Source organism: Cryptomeria japonica, chromosome 3, assembly GCF_030272615.1.
Source record: "Cryptomeria japonica chromosome 3, Sugi_1.0, whole genome shotgun sequence".
NCBI lineage: Eukaryota > Viridiplantae > Streptophyta > Pinopsida > Cupressales > Cupressaceae > Cryptomeria > Cryptomeria japonica.
In genome coordinates this window covers 553,739,599-553,747,947 of record NC_081407.1, presented here as the reverse complement: position 1 = coordinate 553,747,947, position 8,349 = coordinate 553,739,599, and positions in this window count along the sequence as shown.

Here is an 8,349-nt window from a genome sequence, read left to right as displayed (position 1 = left end):
TACCACCTCTTTGTTCTGAACCTTTTCCCTCAAGAAATGATACTTGAGTTCAAAGTGCTTAGTTCTAGCATGTAAAACCAGATTCTTGGAAATGTTAATTGCACTTGTATTGTCATATAATATACTTACCAGTTCAGATACAAGAACTTTGAAACCATTCAATACATGCTTCATCCAAATAGTCTAGGTGCAGTTCATAAAAGCTGCAACATACTCCGCTTCTACTGTAGACTGAGAGATACAACTCTGCTTTTTACTCATCCATGAGACTAGTCTATCACCAAGAAAGAATGCACCACCGGTTGTGCTCTTCCGGTCATCTACATTACCATCCCAATCAGAATCTGTGAACATTTTCAGGTTGAAATCATTATTGTATGGATACCATAATCCATAGTCAATAGTTCCCTTCAAATATCTAAGAATCCGCTTGACTGCTACCAGGTGAGATTCTCTTGGGATTTTCTAAAACCGAGCAGTAATACCCACTGCATGTGTAATGTCCGATCTGCTGTGCACTACATAATGCAACTTACTAATCATTGATCGGTATTCCTTTTCATTTACCAATGTTGAGTCATCTTCTTTTGATAGTTTACAACTGGTCACCATTGGTGTACCAACTGGTTTATTGTCTTCCATGCCAAAGGTCTTCAACACCTCTTTGACATACTTGGACTGAGTAATAAAGATTTCATTTTTCATTTGCTGAATCTGCAGTCCGATGAAGAACTTAATTTCCCTATGACTGACATTTCAAACTCCTTTTTCATCTCATCTACAAAGTCATGACTCATCTTGTCATCTCCACCAAAGATTATGTCATCAACAAATACTTCGCAGATCAGAATCTGATCTCCTTCTGATTTCAAGTAGATATTGCTATCTTCACTTGTTCTTTCAAATCCAATCTTCACAAGATGGGAATGCAAGCGTTCATACCATGCTCTTGGTGCCTGCTTCAGTCCATATAAGGCTTTATGTAGCCTACACACCATGTCACTGTCTTCTGATAGGGCAAACCCATCTGGTTTCTCTATATACACCTCTTCTTCAAGTATTCCCTTTAAAAATGCAAATTTTACATCCATTTGGTATAACTTGAATCCTTTAAAAGTTGCATATGCAAGAAGCATACAAACTCCTTACAATCTTGCTACTGGAGCAAAGGTTTCTCCATAGTCTTCTCCTTCTTCTTGGGTATATCCTTTATATACTAGTCTGGCTTTGTTCCTTACCACTGTACCATCCTCATTTAGCTTATTTTTGAAGACCCATTTGGTTCCAATGACATTTTTATGCTCCGGTCTAGGTACCAAAGACCATGTACCATTCTTCTCTATTTGGTCAAGTTCTTCTTCCATTGCCTTGATCCAGTCTTCATCTTTATGTGCCTCTTTGAATGATTTAGGCTCAAATTCAAAGATCATACATGAGCTTTCTCTGACCTTTCTTCTTGTAAGAATTCATGCATCTTTGTCTCCTATGATCTGCTTTGGATCATGATTGAGCTTGACATACCTATGTATGTTCTTAACTGGTTCCTCTTGCTTTTCTTCATCATCCTCATCTTCATCAGCATCAACATCTACCAGTGTAGGAGCATAATTACTGGTACTCGGCTGATTTGCAACCGGTTCCCAGAAAGTTAGTATTGGTTCATCTCCTACATGCTCTCTGCCACTTTCCTCAGGTTTCTTAGATTTTTCATCAACCCTAACATTGATGCTTTCAACAATTCTCTGAGTTCTATTGTTGAAACATTTGAGAGCTTTACTCTTTGTAGAATATCCTAGGAATATTCTTTCATCACATTTTGCATCAAACTTGCTCTGATGTTCACTCCTCTTGATATAACATTTGATACCAAATACTCTAAAGTAGCTTACCATAGGTGTCTTACCAGTCTAGTACTCATAAGGAGTCTTATCCTTTCCTTTCTTGATGAGTACCCGGTTCATTGTGTAGACTGTGGTGCTCATCGCTTCTCTCCAAAAGGTGTGAGCAACCTTTCCTTGGATCAACATAGTTCTAGCCGCTTCAACCACCATCTGGTTGTTTCTCTCTGCTAGGCCATTCTACTATGGAGTCTGGGGGGCAGACAGTTGCCTCTTGATGCCATTTTCTTCACAATATTTGTTGAATTCACCGGAAGTGAATTCCCCTCCTTGATCAGTTCTAAGGCATTTGATTCTTCTACCACTTTCCTTTTCTACCAGTGCTCTGAAAGCTTTGAACTTTCCAAAGGCTTCAGACTTTTCCTTCAAGAATATGACCCACATCATTCTTGAGCAATCATCTGTAAGAATCATAAAATATCTATCTCCCTGCACACTCCTAGTTTTCATAGGACCACACAAATCAATATGCACAAGATCAAGTAAGTTGTCAGCAGTGAAAGATTTACCTCTAAAGGTTGAGGAAGACATTTTCCCCAGCTGACATTCTCTACAAAAAAGATTTTCTGGTTTGCTCAACATCGACAGTCCTCTAACTGCCTTGATCTTACTGGCCTTTACTATATTATCAAAGTTTACATGGCAGAGTCTCCTATGCCATATCCAGCTATCATCAAACTTAGCTATAGGACATGTACTTATATTTGCATTCAGCTGAAATAAGTTACCTTTGGTCTACATATCAGTGGCCTTCAATTCACCATTCTTTCCTTTGATTTTGCACACTCCATCTTTGAATTCCAGAGTGAGTCCACTGTCATTCAGCTGGGCAACACTCAATAGATTATGCCTGAGACCTTCCACCCAATACATATTGTCAGCACTGCTCTTTCCATTTAGAGAGATGGACCCTCTGCCTTTGACCATACATGGTGCATCATTACCAAAATGAACCACACCACCATCATACTCTTCCAGAGATATAAACTTGCTTCGGTCACCAGTCATATGGTGAGAACAACCGCTGTCAATAATCCACTCTTTGGAATTATCAAAGCGGGAGACAAGAGCCTTCTTGTCTGACACATCCTCCTTGACTGCAACAAACACAATATCTTCATTTTCTTCATCTTCTGATTCCTCATCTGTGACACCTTCTTCAACTGCTACAAAATAGTTTCTCCAATTTCTTCCTTTGAATTTCTTGAACCTTTCCAGTTTGTCCTTGTTGTCACCATTAGGATAGTTTATAGCGATGTGTCATATCCGGTTACAAGAGAAGCATTTCAAAGGAAGCTTACCTCTGTATTTGTCGGTTCCCTTAGGAAGTCTCTTGGCAAGAAGAGCTTCAAATTCCATCAGAATCTCCCCATCATCCATTTCTCTGCTTTGTCTTGGTTCACCACTAGTGCTTGCTTCTTTTCCTTTTCTGGATGGTGCAGCAGATGCTCTAAAAGCTGATTCAGTCTTCTGAACACTGCCATCAAAACTGTTTAGCTCATAGGCGGTTAATTTTGCAATGATGGAGTCTAGGGATACCTTAGTCTTGTCTATTGATCTCAACTCCTAAATAGAAGCAACCCTTATTGCATAGACCGGTAATAAGGACCTCAGGACTTTACTAATAAGAGTAGAATCTTCCATTTTCCCTCCTGCACTCTTGATGTCTCCAACAATAGTCTTGATTCTTATTCCATATTGTTGAATGGTCTCACCTTCAACCATCCGCATGTCTTCAAACTTCCCTCTAAGACTTTCTTCCTTAGCTTGTTTTACATGCTCATCACTACCATAAATATTCTCAAGAGTATCCCATACTTCTTTGGGATTTTCTTTATCCTGGACATCGATAAACTCAATGTCAGATAAGCTGCTGATTAGGGCTTCCATGACTTGCCCATTCTCTTGCATCTCTCTCTTTTGATCATTGGTGAGAGTACCGGTAGGAATAACATAAGCATTTTCAACATAGCTCCAGTGCTGAGCACCCATGCTTCTGATTTATATCTTCATTTTGTCTTTCCATATTTTAAAATTGTCTCTGTTGAACTTTGGACCTTCCCTCTTCATCATTACAATAGGATCTTTCCCTCAAGCGGTTAAGCTTACAACATAGAGGACCTGGAGGGCACTCTAATACCAATTGATAACTCAATGATGAACAGTAAGTACCAAACTGGTACTGAGAGGGGGGGTGAATCAGTATAGGCACAAAAACTTTTCCTAAACTGGTTTGATTGCAGACTGTAAACTACTGGCAATCCCTAACACCGGTCCAAACCAGATTACTACCGGTTAAACACAGTACAACTATGAAAGACAAGATCCGGTCAATCTTCTTAGCTTTCCATACAACCTACTCGCTCATTTCCACTTTGTCCTTATGCATAAACAGATAATCTATCATCAGAGATACACTCATTTACCACTATACAAGAAATAACAAAACATCACATGAAAGAGGCATCACACATGACACACATATTTTTTCACATGGAAACCCAACTAGGAAAAACCACGATGGGGATGAATACCCACAAGTTGTTTTTGAACTCTTTAGAAGTCCGCTTTGTTAGGAGCCAAGTCCGGTTAAAGACTGTTACATCAGGTTCCATTAGGAACCGATCCTGTTAGGGATCACCCGGTTAAGGGATGGCTAGAATACCCAGTTAAGGGTTAAACCCTATTAAGGGTTACCTTGTTAGAGGATTTTATGAACTCAATGGCTTTGAGTCACCCTGTTAAAGGATTTACAACAAGCTAGTTAAAGCTACCCTGTTAAGGGATTTTCCAACTGTTGAAGTGATTAGAGATCAACAGGTATTACAATGATCTGGTAATAGCACTCAATGCCAATGCAGACCTGCTTTAGTTCCTTTCTTCTGCATATACACTCTGCAGGTATCTACCCTCTTATCTGGTCTGGCAAGAATCACGTATCTTTGCACTTAGATACACACACAACATTTGCCAACAACTTCAACATGAAACACATCGACCTTATAGGAAACAGATAGGTCGGTAACATAAACCCTAAACCCTAAACATTTAGGTTGAGCATTTCAGTCGGTTCAATCCTGACCATTGAACACTTTGCATTTGAATACAATGGTCTTGAACAGATCTCAAGACATTCTCCATCGTTCGTTCTTCACTGCTTCTTGGAGGCGATAACCCATCACGCATTCTCCACCATTTGCAGAGACTTTGCACATTCCCGAGGTAGATAGGATCAATCCCCTTCATGCAAGATCCTTCACGTGCACAAGGCTGACGTGGCAACACGATCTAGCCTCCATTACAATGCTCACTTCAACCGGAAACCCTGAGACTGAGACTACCAACCGGTAGTCATGCCATATGAACCCTTGATACAGAACATTCCATATATCGGTTCTCGTTCCAACATACTGGTTCTGGTTCACAACATCATACCGATTCTCTTGTTCTCTTTGCGACATACTGGTTCACTTGGACAAGCATATCGCTTCACTTTTTCACATATGTCAGTTCACAACATCATACCGGTTCTCTTTGTTAGTTGGTTAACTTCAATATACCGGTTCACTCAGCATATTGACATCAATGACAACATACAGTATTAACATGTCATCATGCTTTGTACATATGCCAACAAGAAGTGACCTCCTCAAATTTGGGGAAAGGGGATAATGAATGGGTTTGGGTTAATTGATTAAGATTAGATGGATTCTAGAAGAAATTAGGAAGAGGGTTATGATGCAAGTGGGAGATGTAGGAAAATGCAAGTGGATGAGGAATAATAGGATTAATTAAAATAAATTGCTTTATTTCAATTTGGTTGCAAGTTGGGAAATTAAATAAATTAGATTTATTTAATTGGGGTAAATTATTAATTAAATGTAAATTTAATTAAAAAGTAGGGAGAAGGGATTTAATTAAATAAAATGATTTATTCAATTAAATGACATAAAGGGCTTAAGTGAATTTAACTAAATAAATTGAATAATTTATTTAATTAAATAGAAGAATGTGGGTGATTTAATTAAATTAGATTTAACTAAATAGAGGAATGAGAATAAAATAAACATTGAATATTCATTTAGGAATATGATCATTTTTATACGTCTACATTTTGCCCCTCTTTGAAGTGACGTGTGTGCACATGTTGATTCAAAGAAAATGATGTGTCGTCATGATTTGGTTATGATCAGTGTGATGTCATGTCGAGATGTTCATGTTGTGCCCCAGATTTGATAAACGATGCCCTAACTTTGATAAATGATGTTGATAATGCCCCCTCGAGAGATGAATAAAAAATTTGAAAATTTAATTTGTTTTGATAAATTTGATTGTATTTTAATTTTTTGTCTATGTTGAATGTGATAAATTGATTCATCTCCCGATAATGATGTTTGTGAGGGTTAGAAATGAGCCCACGAGCAATTTACGTGTTCGCCCATGCAACCGTAATTTTCATTTACCCTATAAAAAAGTAAAAAGTGATTATTTTGTCTCATTTGTGCTTGTTGACTTTGGAGAAAGTGACACTTGGAGAGAAAGTCAAAATGTCGGTTCCCTTAGCTTCTCATCGATTCGAGCACGTTCGGAGGTATCGGAGGCCCACCACATATGGACCACCGGTAAGTCATCCTTTTTGACCCCTTTTTTATTTTTGTTTTGTCATTTTTGATCATGTTTTTTAATTTTGTCACGCGAATTTAACGGTTTAGCGCATCGGGGTCAAACTGTAGCGCATACGATAGGTTTCGTAGCGCGTAGGGTTTAATAAAATAGGGTAGCGTCCAATTAGATTAGGATAGCGCGGCGGTAGGTTAGGGTAGTGCTTAGGGTTATGTTAGCACACCGGGAGCACAGGGTAGCGCATAGGGGGAAACGGGTAGCGCGTAGAAGAGACCTAGCGCATAGGGTTAGCTAGGGTTCACAGGGGTAGTGTAGGATAGCACGTAGGTATACCCTAGCACAAAGGGTTAGGTTTACAGTGCGGGGCTAGGATAAGATAGCGCATAGGGTTTTTTAGCGCTTAGGGTAGTTTAAGTGACGCATAAATAGGATAGGGTAGCACATAGATGTTGGCTAGCGCATACGGTGAATGGTGTAGCGCGTTGAGAGGACATGGTAGCGCATAACCAGCAGTTTAGCGCATAGACAAGATTGTTTAGCACATGAGGGAAAAATTTGGGTAAAGTAGGATTTTGGATGAAGAAAGATAGGTAAGTTTTTGCTAGTTTTGTCGGGATGGGTGCGAAGTGTCAGTCTGCGTGCCTGCTGTCATTGTTTTGATAAGTTGTCCAATATGAATTCCAATATACCTTGATTTGATTTGTAATGTTTGAAGTTGATATTGATTTTGATGTTGATTTGATATGATGTGGATTATGATATGGATGTTTTGATATGAACTTGATTTGATTTGCATAGTTTCAAGTCGATATATATATGTGGAGCTTGAGTTGTTTTACAAGCTGATATGGTTGTGGAACTTGAGTTGTTTTACAAGCTGATATGGTTGTGGAACTTGAGTTGTTTTACAAGCTGATATGAATGTGAAACTTGAGTTGTGTTACAAGCTGATATGAATGTGAAACTTGAGTTATTTTACAAGTTGATTTGATTGTGGAACTTGAGTTGTGTTACAAGCTGATATGATTTGATATGAAAATGGATTGATGTGATGTGGAACTTGATTAGATTTTCAAAGTTTCAAGTTTGATATGAATTTGATTTTATGAGAAAACTGATATTGGACTTGGTTTGCTTTTTGACAAGAGTGCATTGGAGTGGTTCAGTCATGAGAGCGATTTCCGAGACCATGGTGATTGATACCATGATTAACACAGGCTGACAAGGATATTATTGAGAGGTGTGGCCTATCCTCTTTGTTAGAGATGCCCTAGTTTATCATTAACCGGGGTTTGTTGACAGTGTTGGCTGAGAGGTGGCATAGCGACACCAACACCTTCCATTTGGCGATAGGGGAGATCACAGTGACACCGAAGGATTGCTAGCGTTACCATATGAGCAGACAGAGGAGGGCAGGACAGAGGCACTTCGCCGGATTCTTCAGGATGATACAGTTTGTGGATATGAGATCCCATGGCAGGAGTTCATAGATTTGGATTACGCTCCTCTACCATCAGTGCTGGTAGGTTTCATAGGTGGTTTCTTATGTCCTGACCGTAGGTCAAAGGGATTGGCAGTAGGATGGGGGTTGGTCCTAGAGGACATGGTGACACAGGGTCGTCGCTTTGCATGGGGGTCAGCTATGCTGGCCCACTTATACAGGGATCTACATCAGGTGGTGTACCTGGGTTATTGCAATTTATCAGCTGGAGTTACACTGCTACAGGTATGGGTGTGGGAGCATATTCCCACAACCAGGCCACTAGCGGATAGAGATAGGCCTGTTGAGTGTGCGTATGCATACAAATATCGAGGGATAGTTGTCCAG